Source organism: Vespa mandarinia, chromosome 1 (genome assembly GCF_050613455.1).
Source record: "Vespa mandarinia isolate Hongniang chromosome 1, ASM5061345v1, whole genome shotgun sequence".
Taxonomy (NCBI): Eukaryota; Metazoa; Arthropoda; class Insecta; order Hymenoptera; family Vespidae; genus Vespa; species Vespa mandarinia.
The window spans coordinates 6,274,737-6,287,322 of NC_140810.1; positions in this window are offsets into that span (position 1 = coordinate 6,274,737).

A 12,586-nucleotide genomic window follows, 5' to 3' on the forward strand; every position below is an offset into this window, starting at 1 on the left:
TTGGCATTTTAATTGCAATATTATTAACTTTTTTAATTTAATTAAGCATGAAATAGCTAGTCAAAAATTTATTAACATGATTATTTACGATAATACAACTTTAGTCGAAATAATTTGTATGGAAAATAATTTCTTTTATCTAAAGACTTTAGAAGTATACTTTCCTGCTTTGTAGGATGTGTTTAAAATAGTAGGAAACATTTTTAGATAAAATATACGAGCATGAATTCGCATTATCGGAAACTCGAAATGAGACGAACATCGGGATATCATCCGTTACTTTTGTAGAAAGTAGTTTCGTGCCACTTATTATACGGACACCTTTTGTGTGTAATACGATGCAAGTCTTTTTCAGTATGACTGCAAGTATACTTTCCTAACATGGTATAAAATGATACTCGAGTTTAATTTATAAAAACATTCGATCCTTTTAAAAGCAAATTATATCTCACGGAATAATTTTTTATTTTTGGGTCTTTATAATTTTGTACACGTTATTCTCATTACTTTTGGTATTATTTTTTTCTTTTTTTTTTTTTTTTTTAGTAATAGTTGATTATACGAAGTGGCATGAAAAAGAGGCCATAATAGATCTAATAGGAGATAACTAGCTGCCCTCGTGACCCCAAGTAACCCTTAGGGAGTGTTTAGCATATAGAGAACAGGGCGTATGAACGAGAAAGTTCGATCATTAGTTGAATTAACTACGCCCATCTAGAACTTAATTCAAACTAGCTTCTTTCCAGGCTAATAGCTTCAGAGAATATCGTTATTTTGCTGGATGATAATGTTGGTAGATTAAAAAAGAAAAGATCTTACTTAAGTACCTATACTATAGTGAACGAACTGTACTCATCCTGATTTTAATTTTTTAATGATCTATATTAACATTTTTGTTCTCTTATATATTTCTTGTTTTAAATTAGAACAAAAAGAAAGAATATTTTGCAGTAACATATTATCATGAGCTGTACTCACATTGGTCATCTTTATATTATAATAATGACAACTAAAATCACATTGTTTTGAGTTTTCTACAGTTTTATTTTCTTTTATAAATACACTTTTTTTTTTTTTTTTTTTTTTTTTTAAATAAATTCATGCTATTTTTGCTCGTACGACGTTTGATATTCACCGACAATATCATGATAAAATGAGGAGAACTGTGACGAAGTTGTTACATCACAAGAATCGTATAAACTGAGAGTAGTAAGTATAGGTGAGGACCGTAATAAGAAATAAAAAGAAGTAGGCTGGTGAGAATGCAGCGGGTGTAGCCAAATATGGACACATCGTTTCTCCCTTCGATTCCAGTATATATACATATATATATATACATATATACATATATATATATATACATATATATATACATATATATATACATATATATATATATATATATATATATATATATATATATATTTTTTCCTTCTTATTTCATTTCTGCATTTTTCTTTGATGTTTTATCCGTCGTCTCTAGTGTTTGCTCTTTTCTTCCAAATCAGCTTTTTCCTTTCTCCCTTTTTTTTCCAAGTTTTAAAAACTTTGCAATAGCACGTACTACCGTTTATATACCACCCTTTAGATTGGATACTTCTTTTTTTTATTCTTTAGTTCTTATCCTGTCAACTGACATCCTTGTACTTTCAGTAATAGAACACGTTGGATCTGGTATATCAAACACAAGCAGCTTGCAGAACTTAATTTCTTAAAATATCAAGAAGAAAATCTTATATACGAGCTGCTTTCACCGTTCCACACAAATTTGTTTATTTTGCTGGCGTAAGTCTTAGAAAAAGAGAAAAACATATTAATCCTTTGATGCAAGATCTTCTTTTAGAAATTAAAAAAAAAATATATATATATATATTATACTACCTATAAGTAAATATTAAAGGCTAACAATGGAAAAATTATATTATATTTTTGGAACGAAATTTAATAAAAGATTAAACTATTACGAATGTATTACATTGCGCATGAAGGTATATTACAAATTTATTTATAATTGATTTTAATTTAAATCATTTATTAAAGGGTTAATCGAGCTCTTGGAAAAATCGTTTTACAAAATTCTGTAAAATTGACAATTTCAAAATTTCATATTTACGTAATTTTAATTATTTTATTCGAGAAACAAAAGCCATTCGAAATATAAACGTATTTTAAATGAAATTTTACAATCAATTTCAGAATCTATTATATAAAATCGTTTATTTGTCGGCATGTATACAATATTGATATATGTACGATTATTTGAATAATATGAACCACGTTTTTTGCTTTTTTGGATTCACATAGCGTTTCATAATAGTTACGTCGTTTAGCGAGTTCTCAGTAAGGACATTCGAAGTCTGACCGTCGGCTATCGATTTAATTTTAATTCCTTCAAGAGTGACAACGAAAACAACGATGGTATCGTTTTGTTTCGCTTGTATTTACTGTTTCCATGCGATACTGTTAACAAACCGCATTATTCATTCTCGATTTATCTAAAGTATAGGCGAGTTGACATCGTTGCAGTAATATTCCTTCACGAGGATGACTAATTCCTCACCTTGTTTCGCCTACGATAAACGATTTCAAGTCGAACTCGACATTCTCCATTTTTTTATCTTCCTACGAAATACCGCCTTCATTTATTCCTGTTTCACATCTAATATTGAATCGACATTCTAATATAGATCGATAACAAAAATTTATTTAAAATAATTTGACTCTTGGCTTACTTGTGATTTAATAAATAATATTGTTCTATTATTTTCATATATATATATATATATATATATATATATATATATATATATATGAAAATTAATAGTTTAGTATTTTCTCAAAATTTCGTTTAGTCATTAATTTCGTTTGTATTATACATATATTTAGTTTTATATTATACAATAATAAGTACAATGCAGTTCTTAATAAGCTACGTCTACATGAGTTTTTCAATATAACAGCACGAATTCAAAACAATAACAATATCTGATTGATCAATTGATCACGTCACATTAATATAATTTAATTACTAATACAATACCTACATATAAGTTAATTATTCGAAACTAACAAATCATTTGATTGTTAATCTTAATCTTGCTAAAAACATCGAATATCAGATTTAAGAGATAATTGATCTCCTCGACAGAAGATTTCCATAAAGACTTGAGAGCTCATAAAATGTAGTGCGATGCAAGTGAAATTCACAAGACGATGTATAGTGTAAATGCAAGTCGATAACTCACGTGCATGCTCACATAGTTATTCCATGAGCGTACATATATACGTTTTGCGAACGGATCAGCGTGTGTTTTAAAAAGGATGACCGTTTTCTCGATGCCGACCATTCCATTTGGACTCTGCTTGCTTGTTCGTTCGCTCGCTCGTTTCTTCTCTGCCAACGACGTCGTATAACTTCACATATATACCGTTGCACTCACGCTCTCGACGTTATAAATTGCAATTTCTCCGGCCACCAAACGTGTAGGGCCGAGGAACCATGGAGAGTTCCTCCCACACTTATGCTTGGTAAATTCGTTTACGAGGATGAGTTATAAAACTCTATATGATTACATTGATTCTTGTAGAAAAATTTTAGATTTCATTCGATCGAATTTTACATTTTTATTTTAGTTCCCGTAGAGATTTAGAATTTTATTTCTTCAATTATTTTATTTATATAATATTAATTATTATAGTATTAAATATTATATAGTAATGTCATAAAGAAAAATTCTTTTGAAAATAAATCACTTTCATTGTAGCAGACATATTTGATATTTTATGTTAATTAATGTAATTTTTAATAGTTATATTTTTATTTTCATTATTCGATAGAGTATATGTATAAAAAAAAATAATTAAAAAAAACGATTTTTTTTTATTATTGAATTCTGAAGTTTCGTTGAAAACCTCATAAAAATATCAAATGAATTGCGTCGAGCGCAAACAAGCATAAATAAGAATGAATGAGAAGGAGAGAGCGAAGAATAAATAAGAATAACAGTCATGAAACGTTTCGAAGAATGAATCTTATTGGATGAGAGTTCACGACATTTTATTAAATTCATTTATTTTTACTTTCAAAAATTTGTATTAATTTTTTATTAGCGTTTTATCGACATTGTATAGTTTATCATAATCATAAAATATATCGTCACTCGTTCACTTCAATTGACAACGATAAAAGATTCATATTATAATTATAACAGATTGTGTAATATTTATTTAATATTTATAATTTTTTAAAGAAAAATATATATATATATATATAATGAATTTTGAAATATTTATTATATATATATATATATATATATATATATATATATATATATATAATGCTTAAAATGAGATATCAAGTCGAACTCTACATAAGACCTTGCAGAAATTATCAAGCAACCCTTATTGGTTGAAAAAGTGATTGTGGAAAGACAGCTTCGAGATGAAATTCAACGTAAAGAGTTTTCGGCGAAGGTAAAAAGGTCGATGAAGAGAATGGGAGGGAAAGTGGAGAGGACGTGACTCAGATTTTGAGAGCACCGTTATCGACTCGCTTGTCTCTTCTCCTCCTTCTCCTTCTTCTCCTCCTTTTCCTCCTTTTTGTCCTCCTCCTTCTTCTCTTTTTTCTTCTTCATCTTCTTTCTTCGTTAGTGACTTTTTCAAGAGAGATACATCTCGGTGTCTTCTGTAAGCGGACAGTCGTCGCCATTTACGGCAGCTTGCGACCCTTGTCATCCGTTTTCAGGATCGTTCTTTGCGAGAAAGTGGCTCTGTGTGTCAAAATCGTGGCCTCGATAAAGAGACACATACATACATATGTATAAACGAACTGGCTGCCCTTCAAATAATTAAAATGAAGTATGTTCAACATTAATCGATCATTGGCCAATGTGAATTTTCTATAAATTGCTTTTAAATCAATTAAGTTTAATAAGCTTTGTGACGCAGAATATCAATCCATTTTCAGATTTACCTTATCGGGAGAACTCATTTGTTGTTTATTGTAAATTTTCGCAAAAGTAAAAACAATAGATAATTTTTACAAAAACGATTTATAATAAGTGCGAAAAAGTATTCATAGATTCATATTTTATCGGAGAATAATATATATAAATATATATAATCATATATAATTTAATATAATAATAATAATAGTAATAATAATAATAATAATAATAATAATAATAATAATAATAATAATAATAATAATAATAATAATAATAATAATAGTAATAATTCTGAAGATATGCACAATCACAAGAAAATTTCAAAACACACCATAAATAAATACTTATATAGGAAACATGTTTGACCATGGTCTGAGACATATGTGCAATCACAAGAAAATTGCTAAACACCCCATAAACAAACAGTTATAGAGAAAACACGCTTGACCAAGGTTCATGTGATTTATTATCTCTAATCAGACACAAAAAGTCTGAAAGGAAAGAGACATAATAATAATAATAATAATAAAATAATAAATTTATAAAAAATTATAATGATCATAGCAATACTTTCTCCATTCACTCAGTATTACAATATCCATCAGATGTAATGTACCGATTGACGACATAATACTCAATGTCTCATTGTAATAAAAATCTAGTTTTTACTCCATTTCATTGTCCTGACATATTGAACGATTTTCCAAGACATTGAATCTACCTCTATCCAATACTGTGAAGTTATCGAATTTATCTCATCGAAAACATGACAGAGAATAAAAAGGAATAAAAAGAAAAAAAATAATGCAAGGATAGAATTTTCATCAGTGATGGTTCTAGACAGTTAACAGGACGATTTTATGTCGTAGTGTGGTGGTAGACGGATCAATATCGCCGAGAGAGGCTAGGACGTTTCAAAGCAGCTCTCTCTCTTTCTCTCTTCTTCCCCCCCTCTCTCTCTTTCTCTCTTTCTCCCTCTTTCTCTTTCTCCCTCTCTCTCCTTCTCTCTTTCTGTTTCTCTATTTATGTATGCCCTGCACACGTATATGTCTGCGGAAGTATTTAGACGAGTATCTGTCATCGAATATATCCTAAGGATCAATAAAACAGGCAGGGCAAGGTCTAACACGTGTTAAACGCTAGTTGACACCTTATTCGATCGTGTGATTCTCTCTTTCTCTCTCTCTCTCTCTCTCTCTCTCTCTCTCTCTCTCTCTCTTTCTCTTCCTCTTTCTCTTTCTCTTTCTCTTTCATTCTCTAGCTCATTTTTTTTTTAACGAATCCTCGATCGTGACATTAACCATGATCGCTTTTAATGTATCACCAGTATAATGCAGAGAGACGATTCGCCATTGGCATTTGAATGTCCACGTCGCCGACACTCATCTACGACGTCAGACTAAACGTCGATCGATAGACGCTGACTCAATTCCCCTTGGCGTGTCTGACTCAGAAAAAGAACCTGAGTCTTATGCTACCACAAGCATCATCTCTATCAGTAATTCTACCCTTACTATCAACAATATTCAGTGATGATTTTCAAGCCACAGATTTTGTCAACGATATCATCTGATACGCCTCATAACTAAAGTATATCTTAATTAATTATAGTTGATATTATTTTTTCTTTTTCTCTTTTATACCTCTCTCTCTCTCTCTCTCTCTCTCTCTCTCTCTCTCTCTTCTTTATCAGCAATATTATCTCTGTCTAGCAATGATGTCATCGATTTTATTAACAATATCATTCGATTCGTTTCATAGTTTGAATCTACATAGATCGATCCCGTAATTGCTTTTATTTTTTTCTTTTAATTTATTTTTTATATTTTTCTTTCTATCAACAGCACTATCAATGTCTACCAAATGATGTAGCCTAGTCATCGAATATCGCCTGACTCGACTCATGGTTTAGAATTTACTTATATCGATCGTAGTTGGTTTTTATTCTTTCTCTGGTTTTTTTTTCTTCGTTAAAAGCAGACTAAATTGTAGGATCTTTCAAAGAAGGGGTGAACTCGGAATACTATGCCTTTGAGGTCGATGTCCACGTTCTGAGTCATAGTCGAGGTGCACGCAAATCCTCTCTCCCTTCATTTCTGGGCTCATTCGTTGAAGTAGAACGCTTCGATCGATTGCTAAGAAATTGATTGAAAATTTAAATGTCTTCTTGAACCTCTATGAGTTTATGTAACTTTGAAATCACAGACTCTTATAAATTTATATTTTTAATTTTTATTTCATTTCTCCGTCACAAAATTAATTACTCAATTTAGAAATATAATTTATTCTTGTTTTTATAATACAGTTACATTAACATAAATTACATATACTGTAAATCTTTTATAAAATGTTTTTCAGGTATGAAAAAAATTGGGTTATAGAGAATTAATTAATGATAAGTTTATTGGAGATTTTCGAAAGATCAGGGAATATCAGATTTTTATTTGTCTTTGTTTCTTCCGTATAATTTACGTAATTGTTATATTTTAACAAAATGTATCGTTTTAATGATTCATTAAAGATTCGTAGATACATAAAAAATAAATAGCTATATGATCTTTATTTTGTCGATATCAGTGATATCAGTGGGAATAAGACAGCATGACAGACAAGGACAACGAAATATCGATTCTCTCACTTTAACCTTTGCAAAAGAAATGTGTAAAACTGCCGAAGAAACTGTTATTTATTAATAAATGACTCACACTACAATCGTTTCGAGGAAATCGTTTCCCAATCTTTGTCATCTGTCGACAAAATAACACTTGAGAAACATGAAATCGATGTCTGTATGAAGTTCACATAGCAAAGTGTTAAAAATAAAAACAAGTCAACATATCAGATGCTTCTATAATTTAATTGTATTTTTTCATAAAGTAAATTGTGAAAATCGATGATAATGTTTTTCCCTTCTTATTGTTTCCTTCTTGTTTCCAGACACGAAACCTTTTAAATGTACAAGATGGATCGAAAGTTCTTAGATGGGCCAAAAGTTTCTAAGTAATTTTAAAAATCAATAATTCTTTTTCGAGACTATTTATAGGCTTCTAGTTTTTTAAGCTAGGTTTATAGTTTTATAATCTCAAGAAAAATTAACTTAAAATTTCTCGAAAAAGAGTAATTGATTTTTAAAATTATTTACAAACTTTTGGCCCACCTGAGGACTTTTGATCCACTCTGTATAATTGATATTGATACAAATACTCTATAAAATAAAAAGGAAGTTATGTAGTAAATAAACAAATAAAACTTAATAATCGTATTTTCCTTATTAATATATTACAAATCAGAAGTTTTCTTATTTATATAATATATCTTATATAATTTATATATTTAAATAATTATCTAATTAAATTTAATCATCTTGAGACTTAGATGATTTAGATGAACAATTAAAAATATTAAATTTGCTGACAAATACGAATTGTTATCTCTTATTATCTAATAATCCAAATCTTTAGCTAATATATATTATGCAATCTCTATCTCTATCTCTCTATCTTTCTAGCAATAGATATTCTAATGCATATCTTTAATGTGTTAAGAGAATTGGAGGATATGAAAGAATCGACAAAAATGCGGAAATACGTTGAGCGTAGCGTGTTTCGTTAAAAATAAATTCGATAGACTGGATAGGATTACAAGATCCATGCAATTTTCTCGGATCGAGACGGTGAAATACGAAACGACGATGAAGCCCAGTTGGATCGGCACCCCTTTCAATATCCTTTCCCTTCTATTGTTTTTTTTCTTTCTTTTTTCTTTTTTTTTTTTTTTTAATCCGGTATTACGAAGATAATGCCGAGAAAATACATGTTTTAACATGAATTAGAACAGTGACATCGTTTAAAGAAACGAGTTATCGAGTTTACTTCGAGCTTTATCTTGTACGAATCGAACTTATCAATAAATTTATCTTTTAAAGAGAAAAAGATATAGAGAGAGTGTTGTAGGTAAGAACGATGGTCAAGCTCGAATCAAATCATTTTATTTCCTCTCTCTCTCTCTCTCTCTCTCTCTCTCTTTCTCTCTCTCTTTCTCTTTCAACTCGAGAAGGAAGGTCGTGTAATGTTTTAAAGTAGACGTGATGTCACCATCGACCACGTACGACGAGTTCGCTAGTTAGCTTAATATCAAAGTAAGAATGAAGGACAATGGACACGGAGCATTAAGCTCCAAGTGTATTCTTCTGGAGCATTATCGGTAACATTCTGCAAATTCGAATTACGTAATCTTCATAAGGATACAGGAAAAAGAAAGGAAGATATTTCTGAGAATGAATTGATATAAAGATAGATTGATAATTAATTTTAGAGATTGAGAAGTGGAAAGAAGGATAAAAATAATTTCTTCACTCATTCTAATAATCTTCTTCTATGAAAATAAAATAAAAAAGAAAAAAGATAAAACGAATATTATAATAATATAAAATAAATTAAAAAATCATTATTATTATTATAAAACTTAATTTTTACTCTTAAATAAAAATCTTAAATAAATTTACTCTTAAATAAATTTATTCTTAAATAACTCTTAACGTTGCTTTCATTAATTTTTATATTAATTTTGATTATATTAATATTGTAAATGAGATTTTCTTTCCAGATTATTTTCGAGTTATAAAATTGAAAAATTCAAATGACAAAATGAAATTCTTATTCAAGATTCAAATAACCGATATTCAAATATAGTCATTCGTATTATCATTTTTTCGTATAAGTGACTCAATGAAAATACTTAACTGTGGGATTCGAATTTAATCGGGATAGCAATTTCAATGGAGAACAATTCTCATTGAGGTTACCATACGACCCTGAGAAATCTGGATCACGAAGACAATAGGGGTAAAGAAATCTCTTCGGAAATAGCTCGAATTATTTCCATTGGAGACGTTTCACGTTGAAAGTTTCTTTTTGTCATTGTACGAGATTGAGATCGTTTAAATAGCGTTGAAGTAGAGCTCATGTAACGAGAAAAACATGTTCACTTTCTAATGAAATGATTTTAATTACAAAACGGTTGATTAAGTATAACGACTAGATTATAGGGAATACGTAATAATCAGAGTGAGTTAAATCGTAATGAACGTCTTGTTGATGATATTAGAAACGTCCTTGAATAATGTTAATAATATCTATATACATTTATCACGAATCAATGTATTTTTGCATATATTTTACATAACGTATCCACTGTAGCTAGGTGTACACTCAGAGTCGAAAATTTACAGCAATCTCGAGATCTTTAATATTAGAGACTTTAAATATGCTAATAAAACTATGATATATATATATATATATATATATATATATATATATATATATATTATGTTGGGTTTAAATTTCACTAGTAAATCTTCTATCAAGACAGGATGAAATTTATGATATGTTTTTAATAAAATTAATTATGACTATAGAAATAATTTCAATTTCTTTAAAAAGCACGATCTTTAGTAAATTGTTAATCATTAATTCAATCAATATATTTTAAAAAATTTATATATAACGTACTATAAAATTTTCCACTCTCAAGTGTAATTAAATTTGTAGGATAATATTTTTGACATGTTAATTAAGACTGCAAAAATAATTAATTTATTTTCAAAAGAAAAATTTTATAATAAAATTTCATATTATATATCACATTAATTAATAAAAGCTGATTGAATGAAAATCTAAGAAATTTAAAAACTTCTTCGATAGATGTAAAAGTTAAAAAGGAGAAACGTATAGGTTCTCTCGATGCCTGCGTGTAGATCGCTCGCGATCTTTTTTTCTTCTCACCGCGCAACGGAGAGTGAGTGATCCATACATGGTAACGTAGCGGAGAGACCGGCTTATACACGTCGCAATGCCGTAAGCAAGCTTACCCCTCTATACCCTCGTCTTTCGCATTCGCAAGGATGTACATACATAACGTGGCTGTGTCAACGTGATCGGTTTCTGCGTAAGCGAGAACCACGACGGCAGTTGGTGACAAATGTCTAGCGATCTTCAAATCGGGGTTACGTTGATGGAAAAGCTAACATAGACAAAATTCTTAGAGTTTAGGTTCGATAATCGATTTTAGATTTAACCATTAAAAATTGTCATCCAAAAAATTATGATATCGTTATCATGGATAATGAAATTGTACTTCAGTATTTTTTCTTTTATTTTAGAGATCAATAAGAAAAAGAAATTCAATTAACAGTTTTTATTAATATTGTTAATATTAGATAGAAATTGTAAAAATTAATTTTCATAATAATTCTGAATAATATTTAATATACTTCATATAATTTAATAAATTTCTTTTAAAGGTTGATTATATGTTTAATATGTCCAGCATATACAATTATATTTATATATACATTGTATTGTATATAAAGATTTTTAAATTCCTATATTAAGTCATATATTCGATTTAAATATATACCTATATACAATTTAAATATACATGTATGTGTGTGTAAAATAAATAAGATATTCTATATACTTAAGTAACAAGGTTATCTATCTATTTATAAGGTGATCTATATCTATAAAAATATCTGTCATCTTGATTGATCAAAATGAATATTTGACTGCTACAAATTATTATATCGTTTTTAATTATTTCATAAAGCTTTATAAACCATTTAAAAAAATGTTGAACTTGAAATTGAAATCAAATAAAAAAAGGATTACAATAAAGAAATAATACATATACGAATGCATGAAACACTTGTTTTCAAGTAATAAGTAATAAAAATGAATTTATTTACTTATCAGTAACAATTAATAATTGTATTAATTGAATGAAATTGATAAATTGTAAAAAAATCATTTTCATTTAAAAATTTATTATAACGAAATAAAAATGTTGAACAATAGATATAATTAACTTAAACGTTCAAAGCATTTTTAATATTTGAATCTAATTATCGTACGCAGGAGTGCGAGAAAATGTTCGTTGAGGCATTGATCGTTTCGATTCGACGTTTCGAAGGGCGTGTACGTTCGTGACTCACGTATCGACTTTCTTCCGGTGCAGGTTAAGGTAGTCAGGGGTGGGTCGAAGACCGAATTGCGGCTAGGGGTGGTACGAATTGCGGCGGAATAGCGTTGCGTCTTCGTTGCTACGGATTTCGACGAGTCGATAAATGAAATTCGGTTCAATGGAAATATGCAGTATAATTTTAACGAAAAATAAATGTTTCATCGTTGCTTTCAATATAAACTTTAAGTCAAAGAGTGAAACTAATTTTTATAATTAAATTAACTTATTAATAATTTTTATTTGAATTAATCTTAATTATTTTTATTTCTATTAATCTTGTAATTTAGAGAGAATTAGTTTTAGTTTTTCATTTTGAAATAAATATTAAGATTTGGTTGATAAGGGGAAAAAAAAGAAGTCAAATGAAATGTAAATTCTTGAGAAGGGTGGAGCTCATAATATAATTTTACGTCCGGTCTCATAAGCGCCGTTTGGCTATTCTTGGTCGTGGTCGGTGATGCGATACGTATACATATGTATTGTCTCCGCGTGACAGTCGAATATACTCAATGACGAAAGAACGTTGTTATCACGGTACAATGCCTTTCCTTCATTCTCCAACTAAATTACTTTAAATTCCACTACTTCATATATTCATATATAACTCTCTTATTTTAGAT